Genomic DNA, 13,545 nt, shown 5'->3' with positions numbered 1-13,545 from the left:
GAAGCAGATATGGTCTGATTTTTTCTTCTGAATTTAGGAGAGGCCAAAAGTATTTCAGTAGGAAGAAAAAGATGTTGTCTTAAAAACATTCAGGGGATATTCTTCACCTTTTTGGGGCATAATAGAGTCAGGAAGTAGAATTGCTTCTTGGAATTGGGTGGGCGAGGGTTCTCGAGTTCTGCTCGGGGGTCAGAACAGATATTTTGTGATCTTTTCATAACTGTGTATAAAGAGGACTTTAATTAGGTTTTGCTTCAAGACAGAGTAGGCTTTCAAAAATATTTGTTGGATGAATGAATAAATCAGTGAATGACTTAAAAAATAATGTGGGAAATTTCTAGCGAGCTTCTTGCTGAGTGTTCCAAGATAAAGAATGGATAGCAAGCTAGTATTGTATGCTTTTTCATCTCCACCCTGAAGGGAGATGAATGTACTTAGTTATATTGATCTAACTAAGGGAGGCAAACCCTTTTAGAAAGATTAAATAATTTTGCTGTATATACTCTGTGATATCTTCCTCAAAAAAACAAAAACAAAACCCCAAAGCAAAACAAACAAACAAAAAGCTTAAAAAGAAATCCAGGCATGTTTGGCTATTCGTTGGGATCAGGCCTAAAATATTTTATTGGAGCTTAGTTGTGGGGTTGTATACTTTGTTACCTCTTTCTAAGAGAAACAGACAGACAAAAAACCCCAGTCACAAGAAGCTGAAAGATTAAAATGTATCTAACTCTTCTCTTGGATCCGGCCAAAGCAATGCAGTTTACACTCCTCGTATTCTTCCTTCTTGGTTGGTATAAAATGTTCCTAAGGATTGGATAGTGATAGACCTTTGAGTTTCTAGAAACTACCATGACCTTTAGCTTTTACATCTCAAAGAGGAACAAAATTGTTTTGGAAATGAAGTAGCAATTTTGTTACAATAGTTTCTCACCCTCACCTTTGGTGCTGTCTCCATCATCATCCTCCTCCTCCTCCTCATCATCATCTACAGGGATTCATTTGGTCTGAAGTTCTCCCAAATTACAGGGTGAATGGTTTCCAGTGGAAACATACCCCAAGTGAGTCTAGTGTCAGGAGCGGGTGTCTGATCATAACCTTATTATGAGTCAGGAGAGTGAAGGACCTTCCCCGTTTAGGGCATATTTTGTATTCTTTGTGTTTCTTATTCTCTTACCTAAAAGAGGAAGAGATAGGACATTTTATTAACTACATAAACTAGAAACTGCTTCTTCAAAGGTGGGAATAAGGGGAATAGATAAATAATAAATGCAGCCAGCTGTAATAAAAAAAAATCTTTTCTTGAGAGAACACTACAGAGGGTCATACATGCTGTTTCATCTACATTAGAAAAGTTTTCATGTCTCCTGATTTCAGAGCAGGGTATGTTTCTAAAGGAAGATTCAAAAGCGGAGGTACCTAAAGGTTACCTCCCATCCTTTGGGGTGCTTCTGTTTCAGCTTACATTAGTCTTCCTGCATGCAAGGCAAAGCTGACTAGTTGGTCATCTGGTTTCAGGAGGCCTCACGCCGGACCATGTTGTTGCCCAGGAGAGCACAGTCTGAAAAGAAACAGCGGAAGACTGTTGTCAGGAGGCCAGCAGGGGTGTGGGCCCGTTGTGCCACCAGCTGGGTCGGGAGCTTGGCTTAGACTTCTCCGGGCTGTGTGAAGTGCCCAGTAACTGGTTATTGAAGGGGGGATGCACAGGATGTGGGGCTGAACATTTTCTAAGGTTCTGTCCCATTCTGATCATTTTCTATTTTGTCTTATTTCCTTTTCACTTCATATTGAAGTGTAATGTACGTCAGAGAAAGCATACATTTCATACATACACAGTATGATGAATTTTTCCCACTTGATCACAGTCACACAGCCATCACCCAGAGTTTTTTTCAAAGACTATTGCAGCACCCCAGAAAGCTTTTCTTATTCCTGCCTCCCCCCTCTCCCCCGTAGTCCTCACTATCCTCACCTCTCACTTCGTGAGTACAGTTTGTTGGGTTGTGGTCTGGGAAGCGAGATCGGGGTCCAGGAAATTTCTTAGGGAGAGCCCGTGGGGTCAGTGTTTGTGGGGGGGAACGAACGGGAGGGGAGCAGGATGGGGCAGAGGGAGGAGCTGATCTGCGATTCAGTCTCATGGAAGCCTAGCTGATCCCACGTGGAGTTCGGGAAAGGCCTTCGGAGATGTTGCACGTTGCACAAGAAGTAGGCATTTCTGCCCTGTGTTGACCAGCCACCGGCTGCCCAGGGGAAGGGTGTACTGATCTTTTAGAGGCAGCTCCTAAGGAGGGCGACAGCTGGGTGTGTGCTGGCAGCACTCCTGGCCTCAGGGGACCTGGGCGTCACCCCACAGCATCCAGTCCTGCCTGTTCTAACGCTTGTTACAACTGGAATTACATTCTCTCGGTTGTCTGTAGTGAGCTGCATGCAGGTTGGTCCTCAGTACTGTGGAGTGTTCCATGTGTGATGGCATCCAGCACGGTCGTTCGGCTTTCCGGCAGTTCCAGTTTTTTGTTGTTGAGAATAGTGCTGCTCTGAAGGTGTCAGTGCTTACCTTTTCGTGAACATTTCTGTTGGTATGCCTGGGAGTAGAAGTGCTGGGTCGTGAGGGATGCGTTTGCTCAGCTGACTGATTGATTTTCCTCACCCAAGGACATTTTTTTCATTGCTATTTTGGTTTAAAGAGAGAGGAAGGGAGAGAGGGAGAAACATTAATGTGAGAGAGGAGCATTGGGTTGGTTTCCTCCTGTTTGCACCCGGCCCGGGGATTGTATGCACCTGGACTGGGGATTGAACCCACAACCCAGGCACGCACCCTGCCTGGGAATCGTACCCACAGCCTCTCGGTTATGGGACGACACTCCAGCCAACAGAGCCCCAGGGCCAGGGCTGCTCCCCGTTAGTAGGTGCTGCCTGTCCGTTTTCCAGAGGGTAACTGTTTTACACTTCCACGAGCGGTACATTTCTTCACCTATATTTTATCATTTTAGCCATTTGGTGCTTTAGCCCTGACTCTCTATTTAGCCAAACATTTTGAAATAGTTTTACTATTTCTAAACCAACCTCAAAATGTTTTCATTGAACCGGTTTCACTGAAGAGGAAATGGAGCATTATAAGTGAGTCGTATTTAGATACGATGGTTGAGAGATGGGATATAATAATAGCCCATTTTTATTGTGCTCTAAGCGGATTTGCCAGGCAATATTGCAGGTGCTTTACCTGTATTAGCTAACCTAACCCTCGGAACAACAGCACTGAGGCGAGGGGCTATTGCTTTTCTCAATTTAAAGGTGAGGAAACTGAGAGAGTTAAAAAGTTGTTGAAGGTCACATGGTAGTGTATAGTCTGGCCCCAGAGCTGTGTATTTGACTTCCACAGAATATTTTTTATCTTACTATATAATAGTAAAATATTTTAAAATATATGTGGTCATGTGTTTTTGAAAACAGCCTGGAAATAAATTCTTCAGATATCCTGCAGGTGTTCCAGAATAGACAGTTAGGGTGGCCCTAGCCGACATTCGTTAGAGGGGGGATCTCTGTACAGTGGCTTTCGCTTATTTTTTATCACGGCGGAGAGCGGTGGGTTAAGATATTCCTTATGTCATCGGTGCAGGCGAACCTCGGAGATACTGCTGGTTCGGTTACAGAGTGCTGCGACTTAGTGTCGCGGTAAAGCGAACCACATGGAATTTTTGTTTCCTGGTGCGTATAGAAATTATGTTTACACTGTACTGTAGTTTATTAAATGTGCAACAGTATTATGTCTAAAAAAATGTACATACCTTAATTAGAAAGTATTTTATTACTGAAGATGCTAGCTGTCATCTGAGCCTGTTGGAAGATGACACTGATGGACTTGTTCACACTAGGGTGGCCACAGACCTTCAGTTTGTAAAGAAAACAAAAACAAAAACAAAAAAACCCCGCATGATATCTGCACAGCACAATAAGGAAAAGTGCAGTAAAACGAGCTATGCCTGTATTGTTGCTTTTTCTACTCTTACGATATCTGCCTCATGGTATTAGTAAGAGCCGACTGCGTTTTTTTTGTTGTGAGAAGCGAATGGGATAATGTAAATCATTTAACATCACCTAGCTCGTCGTAGTACATGGTGGTTAATATCAGCTGCCTTAAAAACCATAACAAAGCACTTTGCTGCAAGCTCTCCACATCCCTAGGATTCTGTCCCATGTCAAAGGAGCTGCCTGCACCTCATTGCTGCCTGTCAATCAGGGTGAAGTCCTGGCATTTTGGTTATGACGGAGAGCCTGGAGTGACCTCTTCCCTAACAAACTTCCTGTCAGAGCAGACATCCTCGGATTTGGAATGTCCTATGGTGTTTGTTAGTATATAAAAAAAATAATGAAAAATCAGTATTACATAATAAAAGGAAAATGAAAATAACGACTTTTTGGGTGCCTGTGTGTGTGTCATACATGGAACAGACGCTTTGTGTACATTATATAACCTCATCCTCACAACAACCCAGTGAGAGAGGCTTTATTCCCATTTACAGTTGAAGTTAGTGAGGCTTAGAGAGCCAATTAATTGTGGTCTGTCAGAGAAAATCAGAACGGGTCAGTAGTTAGAATGGTAAAAGATTTTATTCAGGAACTAGTGTAATTAATAGAGGAAAAGAGACTGCAGGATAGAGCTGGGATTGATTCTGAGTATGGCATGGACAGACAAGTGCGAGTAATTATAGCCAAGGAGTGGGGCGGGGTGTGGATGGAAAACTACTAAGAGGAAATGTCAGAAATAAGAGTCAAGGGATGATTCCGGTTAAATAGACCTCGCAGGGTTCTCGCTGAAAGCAGGCCAGTGTGAGCAAGTATCACTTGGGGGTGGTTGGGGTGAAGAATTGGATCAGATGTGGAGGATGGGGAATTCCCAATAAACTGACTTAGCGAGATTTTTGCTACATCTGGGCAGGACAGGGCCCACAAGGACGCACACTGAAGGCTGAGGCCTAGAGGGCTTCCAAGAGCCTGATGAGTCTGTGTGGTCAAGGACAGGGTCTGTGTCAGATCCTCCAGCCAGCAAGGTGCAGACGCGGGTCGGAACCTCAGGACTGTGCGGTCTTTTCGCCAGTGCTCCTTGCTGTCTCCAAGCCTCAAAGGGGTCTGAGCCTTGGAAGTCAGTGGAAGGGCAAAGAATTTAGGTGCCTACCCAGAGCTCCCAGGTTTGCTAGAGGTTTAAAGGCACCTTGAGTCGTATCTGTCTGTCTCTGGAGTGTCAGTCCTGAGCTTAGAGGTGCCGTTCTTACCAGGAAGATCAGATCAGATCAGATCTGATGCACCAGCAAAAGGCATTATTTAATTTCTGAACTTGTAAAGAACAAATTTTAGAAATTCTGGTGAACCTCCTCATATTTTAAACCAGGAAGTGTAATAATGTTTATTTACGACCTGGCAGGATTTAAACTGAGATTGAGTGGCTTATGAAAACTATCCATTTCTTTTTCTCAAGTGCCTCACTTGTTTGACTTATTTGGCTTATTCACAGCCTTAAGTGAATTTTCTTTTTTTTTGGTAATTAAAAAAAACACACTCATTTTTGTAGCTTTTCCAGTGACATCAGGAAAAAGCTGCCGGTAATGCTTATTTGCCAACTAATAATAATAAAATAAAAACAACGACTCTTCCTTTAATCATTTTCTGTGGGCCATTTAGAAGGCATTGGTTCCAGATTTGTTTCCCCAGCACAAATGCTTTTCAGAACAGTGAGCAGCTGTGAAGCCTGTTTGGTTATTGATGGGATGTCCCTGACTTTCCAGTCTGTAAGGATTTAATGGCTGGATTCCTAAATTCCATTTTAGGGATTGGGTGGGTGGGGCAGCATGTGGACAGAGTGGCTTTCTAATGCCAAAAAGGTGTGAACATGTACGTTTATATTGTTGTGAGGTATTAATTGTCCGTAGAAGTTGTGTTTGTTCCCTCTCACAAAGTACTACATCCGTTTTTGTAAGGGACAAATGATGCTTCCTAAGTCCTGTTACATGACGATAAGATGTATTTGGAATGTGGGCATGTACAGCTAACAGCTGGACCCTGGTCTAAAACGTTCAAACGAGAATTGCTACGTGAATTTTGGAGAAAACACAGTATTGGCGTAGGAATTCCTCGTCATTAAAGTTATCCATGCGCAGATAAAGACCCCCTAGTAGAGACTGGCTCCGTGGAAGTGAGCACATGCCCTTTAATAGGCGTGGCAGGAACAGACAGTAGCCCCCTTTATCCTTGGGGTGTATGTTCCAAGGCCCCCAGTGGATGCCTGAAACCATGAAGAGTACTGAGCCCTATATGTATATTATGGTTTTTCCTATATATACATACCTTTCCACTTAAAGGAATCACCTTCAGTTTGGCATATCCGATTTGCCAGCATCACTATGCTTACATTTTGGGGCCATCATTAATAAAATACTTAATTTCACTTAATTATTTGAATACCGCACTGTGATTCCAAGAGAGCCAGCCACTGGGTGGCTAAGGGATTTATGTCTTTGGTGGGATGGAGTGGGAGAGGATGAGATTTCATCACGCTAGTCAGAATGCAGTGGAAAATGCCAAATTATTTATTTCTAGGTTTTTTCCATTTAATATTTTCAGATCATGGTTGACTGTAAGTAACTGAAACCCCGGAAGTCAAAGCTGCAGATAAGGAGGGGACTACTGTGTTGCCACCTGGGTACCAATGTATCCATTTAATTAGTCCAGCTTTACACTAGTATCTGTGTGGAGCAGAAAATAGAATGTCTGTTAAGATGTAAATCCGTTCCTCCCTATAAACACTTGCAGAAGTTCTGATCACCTAAAGGGATATTGTTTCTTGAGATCTGAGCCTAATTATGGGAGCCATAGACTCCCAAGTTTTCATTGTAACCTTTGACCCCCTCTGGGGCCCTTGATAATTTTGTCTTCTACTCATTTATTTTATTCCTTTTTGTGAAGTAGTATGACACAGATTCAGTCTCTTATCCAAAATCTTTGGGGTCGTGTATTACTTAATTCTCCCAGTGGGTCTGAGATACAAAGAACATAGAAATTTCTATAGCAGAGTGAATGATTTCTCATACTAAGTAGGATCAGTAAAACCCATAAATAACTTCATCAGTTTTGATCATGGTTTGCTACCAAATTAGTTTAAAAACTAGGTTTTGGAGGTTTTTGAATTTCAGGTGGATGTGTTAACTAATCTTATTGCGGTAATCACTATATCTATCTATCTATCTATCAACTCATCACATTTCAATGCCATAAATTTACAGAACATTATATGTTAATTATATCAATACAAATGGAAAATGTTGGATTTCAGATTTTGAGATAAGCAGTTTTGGGTCAGTACCACAAAAACATTTTAGATCTGTTGATCTATTTTAAAAGTAATTATTGAGATCTGTATAGTCTAATATCTTATGTATTTTTAGTTTATATGTATCTTGAGAACCAAAATAACCAATTTAATTCATAGACATTAGATTTTACAGGTGCTTTAGGATGCTTTTCATGGGGGAAAAATGACTTTTTTTTCTCCTGATTTGTCTGTAGATTTTCAGCTCAGAATCTGTTCTTGTTTCTTATTGAAGCAGCATCAAGTTTCAGTATTTTCTGTTAGGTTTTCCTGTTGTTAGGTAATCTGTACTGTTTCTTCTCTAAATGCGCAAACTCGTATTTTCTCTGCTGCTCTGATGTTCTGTCTTATTGTAGGGCTTGGCACAGTGTAAGCAGCTCAGTCAGAACAGGTGTGCGTGGACTGTGGGGTTGGAGAGACCCAGAAATGAGGCTGGATCTCTTGTTTATATTGCAGCCTTGCACTTGTTACTGAATTTCTCTAAGTCTCATTTTTATTATTTGTGAAACAGGAATAGTAACTATCTTATCTATTTGCTGTAAACGTTAAATGAGATAATATTTATAAAACAGCTTTGTACAGTGGCTGGCATGTTAGGAAGAGCTCAATTGGTACAATTGGTACCTATTTTTATCCTCTCTCACCCCAGTAAAGGACTTCATGAAACATTTTCTAACACCTTACCACCATGGTTGCTTTTCTTTGGTTCCTTGAAATAATAATTGGTAAGACAGTAGAGAGGCAGAAGAAAAGGAAGCCCTTCTGGCTTTAATCAGAAGCAAATTTGGGGTCTCTTAGACTTAGGGGGCAGGAACAGAACATGCAGCTGGGCCGTAGGGCATTTGCTTTCTCCCGCTGTGCCAGGCCCGCCCAGCCAGGGCAAAGTCATGTACAAGAATAAAATTAGTTTGGTTGATGATAGGTTCTGAACAAATACATCTTTTACATTTGAAAAATGTCATTTTGAAGACTGAGATTCCTTGCAAGCAAAGGAAATGTTTGGGTAAGTCTGTATTTTGTGTGTTTGGGACTCAGTATCTTGATTTGTGGAATGAAGGATTTGGATTTCACAAACTAAAACTGCCTTTTAACTCTTAAGATTGTGTGATGTGAGTAATTATAAGGTGTGTCTAATTCTCATTTTCAAGCTAGAGAATAAAACATCTAAATAGATTTCATAACTTTTGCACTGGAAATAAGAAGCGTGACTCCTAGGAGGACTGAACACCGCTCAGTGCCTGCACGGAGAACAGAAATTGGTAGAGCCACTGGGAATACTCGCCGTACGAAGAAGACAGAAAGGCGTCAGTATCCAGAGTCAAGGATGAGCCCCCTCTTCGTTTGTCTCTCTAGCTTTTCCCAGTCAGCTTGAAGAGTTTAAAATGACTCCTCCCACTGAGAAATTAAGAGGCAGGCTGTTAGGATTTGGGAATTTCAAGAAAATAGATTAATGCTTAAGTAATATGATAATGTAATGTACAAAGAAGAGAAGGGTATTTTAACATGGAATTCATGAGATGAATGGGAATTTTGATGGTTTTATCCATGACTTTCTAAAGAATTTTAGTAGTGTTTAAAATAAGTACATTTTTGATAGTTTAGAAAAGAAAACACGTAAACTTATTTTAAAAAAATAGTCTTTGTGCCTGAAGTTCTTTTATAAACCAGTTGAATATATGAGTTTTGCTTAATGGAATTTTTTAGCTGGACTTAAAAATTGTTTTATTCACTATCCTCAGTACTTTTAATGAAGGAAAATTGAAAATATGTACTTAATTTGATAAGGCAGTTCTCAAACCTTAATTGAAGGGAAGTGTAATAGTTGTTGAACCTCAGTAGTAGTTAGCGCTTGGCATTTGTATTAGTCTTCCTATCACTCCCTACCCCCACCTCCTTTCTTCCACCACCTAGCTCCTTTGATTAGTCTACTTTGAAATGCATCTTTAGACTAAAGAAGTCACTGATTTCAAATATCCAACAAGGATGTTCTTCCCTTTTGTCTAATGGCAAAAAGCGAATAATTTCAGTGAAGATGTTTTTCCCTTTAATTCTTTATTTTGGCTTATATTAGTTGAACCCAAATTAGTGAAGATCAGCAAATATATACCATAATGCTTGGGGATAAAATAGAGGAATCCACAAGTCTTTTTTTTTAATCTTCTCAAGTTTTTATTTCACTTTTTGTTTTTAACAATTATCTTTTAGGGAGCATATTATCTTTTTCAGACAATGAATAGTTTTCTTTAGTTAAGAAATCATAACTTACAAAAGTTTTTCCTATTAAAGAGGTGTATTCATGTTTTAGTTAAAGATGATAAAACACAAAAGGGAAGGAAAAAATAAAACATTTTAAGTAAAACTTTAAAAATATAGTCAAGAGTGTTGTGGAAGTCTTAGATCTTGTGAATTTTTTTGTAAAGTTTAGACATCCTTTAATTGTCTTCCAGCTTGTCTGATGAATACAAAATCTTGTGTAATTTGAAACACATTTAAACAATGTGAGTAGGAACTCTTAAGAACCAGATTAGGTAAAATTTGAGTTACATTTTAAGAAATGTGTTTTCTTTTTTTAGGTTTATTTTAAATGATGTGTAGACCCCCTATCTACTTAATTTTTGCTCAGAAATAGGAACCTTAAAGTTTTCCACCATTTACTTTGAAAAAGTAAAACATGGTGGGAGTATAAATTAGTACTGCTTTGTAAACAGTCTTGCATGGACTTCAAATGCACAGAATTAGATTAATCGTGATTTGTGGTGTATGGTGCACTGTCATCTTTGGTCCATAAGCTGGTGTTGTAAATTTTCATAGCTTCTAGATATGTTACTGAGTGAACAGCTGTGAATTACCTCTGACCTAAGAAGCATGACTTGCTCTCCCAGGTTGTCCTACCTGTCCCATCTGGAATTAGAATTGCTTAGATTTTTGACATTTATCAACATGCCTTTTAGAAATTTTATACCAGTTTGCATTCACATCAGCAGAGTAAGAGAGTGTAATATTAATTACAAACGATCACTGTACACTTAAATATCTGCCTGCCACTGACTTTGACTCTAAGGAACCCACAAAAGGTCTCTGTGAAAGGTCCGTGAGAAGCTTGTTTACTGAGCCAGCTTTTTCCTTGTGAGCCTATCTATGGCTTGCGTCCTAGAAACACCACAGTTTCACATTACTCTCCTGCTCTTTTCCTCCAGCTCCAGGCAATCACAGTCTTGAATTTTGTACTTTTTATTTTCTTATCTTTACACACATACATGCACATTTGCATCTCATGTACATATCCTCATGTGATATTAGCCTTATTTACCAACTTTATTAAAAGGGTCTAATACTTCACACAGTCTTTGGAGACTTGTTTTTCTATTGCTATGTTACTGCACGTATGGGTGCCCTTATGTTACTAAAATTCTTCCATGTCATTGTGTGTGTCACTGTGGTTCACTCATTTCACATGTATGACGTAGTTCATTAGTAGAGTGTACCATAGTTTATGTTTTTTCCCATTCGCAATGTTCATGTTTTTGTTTTATATTATTTTTTGCTCTTGTGAATGGTGCTACGACTGTAATTTTTTGGTGCGTGTCTCATGCGTATGTGCAAGAGTTTCTCCTAGAAGTGGAATTTCTGGGTCCAGTGAAATGCAGATATCCAACCTGAAATGGTAGTGCAACTTATTTTCCCAAGTGGTTATACCAGTTTACATTCTCACACTCTCAGTGATATATAAAAGAGCCAAATGATCCACAAGTAGTTCAACTGGGATAACTTTTTTGGGAAGTGATTGGATAACTGAAGTCTTAAAATTGCATAGTTTTTGGCTCATCTTTCTCTTCTTAAAGAAATAATCAGATCTCTTCATTTCTTTATATCTCAGTCCCCACTTTTCCTTTCCTCTCTACCCATACAACTCCGTGTGGTGGTCTCACTGAGTTCCCTGCTTTAGATACCTCGATGCTGATGATGCTCAGACATCTATCTGTAATTTACATCTTTTTTGAACTCCAAACCCATATATCCAACCACCTTGAGTGTCTAACATGTAGCTCAAATTTAACATGTCTAACATGTTAATTGCCGCCGTTTACCCCTCCACATCTGCTTTATCGTTAGCTTCCCCCTCTCAGTTAATCACAGTTCCTTCTGAAACCTTGGAATCATCATTTTCTCTCATAATCCATGCCTGGTTTGTCTACAGAAATGCTTTTCCTTTCACTTTCAAAATATATGTAGACTTTCACTTCTGGCCATGATGGAGTAATGGATACGGGACTTGCCCTCTTGCTGAAAACAACTATAAAATTGATTAAGTATGTGAAACACCTGTTTGGAGCATTGGAAAACAGGCAGCACAGAGGAATGGAATCCCGAGAGGTGGGAAGCACTCACAGTGAACCCCGTGTTTACCCTGGTTGTGTGCCTGGGAGTAATTTCCTGACCACAGCACAGACTGTGAGAATCTGGGTGGAACGTGGTGGTCCTGTTGAGCTGGGGAAGCAGAGACTGGATTTGGGGGCTGCAGGAGCACTGGGACCTGCAGAGTACTTACCTGAGAGGAGGGGGCAGCACAGAGCTGAGCGCCAGAAGGCCGTGAGGATGTTCCCCCATGGCTCCTGGGACTGCATTTGTGCAGGACAGCACTCTGCAAGGACTGATGGAGAGGGGCTGGAATGAGATGCTAGAGGTTGGGTTACATAGTGTTGGAAGATGACATTCCAGCCCAACTCAAGTGGAGAGACCTTGTTAACATCCCAGGCATTGAGCTGAGGCACCAGAAAAACATGGCTTGAGAGTAAAGACCTCCCTTTACCCTAGACAGTGGATTTGTCTGGGCCCAATTTGTAAATTGCCCCTATTAAAATCACACAGAATTTTAATAGGGGCAATTTGAAGAGTTTCTAAACTTCAATAGGGGAGTAACTGTAAAAATGTAAAGTGAACTCTAATGGGTATCCTAGGGTCGAGGGAGATTACCAAAGGAAGGACAAACTTGTAAAAGGGATCACTCCCTGAGGGTGGGCTCCAGACCTCCTTGAAAAAGGCATGGTTTTATCCCAGGGGAAGGTGGAGAAATTCAGTGGATTGCCTGGACCACCACTGGTTCACAGAAGCCAGGAAGCAGAAAACAGCCCTCTGGTGCACAGGCTAACTGAGGAGGGCAGACTGGTGCCCAGAATGGCTCAGGGCATCTGGGAGCCCTCTCTTGCTGCCACAGAGGCACACAGTGCGGGTGTAGGAAACAGTCCTCTGGGCACAAGTGAGCCCAGGCTGAGCCCTGCGGGTGGGCAACAGAAAGGAGTCAGGGAGCCCCCGCTGGTGGGGGGCTCAGGTGCACCAGACTCTGCATTTGGATGGCTGCTGCAAGGTGGTCTCTGGGTTCAGGCTAGGGCTCTGAGGTTGTGAAGGGTTGTGCGCTTTGGGCGTGCTCTTGGACCAGAATGCCACCACCTAATCCCGAACACAGGCACCACTGACACCCCCTTCCTCCTCCAACGTCCCTATGATGTCCTCTACTGATAAAGCGTAACATTGTTCTTGCTGTTGAAACAGAAATACTTTAGGAGTCCAATCCATTATGTCAAGTACTGAAGGGTAAATTTGGCATTGAGAGGCAATAGATTGATAGTTGGCATAAAAAGCTAGACTGGGCCTGCCCAACAAGGTTTACCGCCACGCCTCCTAAAGATGGGAAGAGGTGCCAGTCGTTACCTGTCTGCTAGAATGAAGCTCAACACTCTGAAGGAAGAAACACACTTCAGACTCTATAAAGCGGTCACCCACAACTCCAGCCTACAGTGCAGATGACTGGAAATGTGAAGAAACAGGAAAATGTGATTTATAATGCAGAATAAAAGCTGTCACTAGAAATATACCTTGAGCTGATGCCAGTGTTAGAATTAGCAAATAAAAGCATTTAAAGCTTTTTAAAGGAAAATATGGTCTATGGATGGGGAATCTCAGAAAAAAATGGAAATTAGGAAAAATCAAGTGGAAAGTCAAGGACTAAAAAAGTATAGTACCTGAAATGAAAACATTGATTGGATGGACTTAAAATTGGACTAAGAAAAGTTGGAAGTTTTCCACCTTTTGGTTGGTGGAAGAAAAGGTCAGTGAGCTAGAAGTTAGGTTAATAGAAATTATTTGGAAAAAAAAGAAAGAAAATCGATGGGGAAAAAGCAGAGCCT

At 41.0% G+C, this 13,545-nt stretch overlaps 1 protein-coding gene across 6 annotated transcripts in view; it reads left to right on the top strand.

The window, feature by feature from the left end:
* Positions 1-13,545, top strand: part of PAPSS1 (3'-phosphoadenosine 5'-phosphosulfate synthase 1) — an 87,362-nt gene that overhangs the window by 55,786 nt on the left and 18,031 nt on the right. The window lies entirely within an intron of this gene.

The sequence above is a fragment of the Desmodus rotundus genome, chromosome 4 (assembly GCF_022682495.2).
Source record: "Desmodus rotundus isolate HL8 chromosome 4, HLdesRot8A.1, whole genome shotgun sequence".
NCBI lineage: Eukaryota > Metazoa > Chordata > Mammalia > Chiroptera > Phyllostomidae > Desmodus > Desmodus rotundus.
Note: the sequence above shows the minus strand (reverse complement) of the source record. Positions and strands in the feature narration are given on the sequence as shown.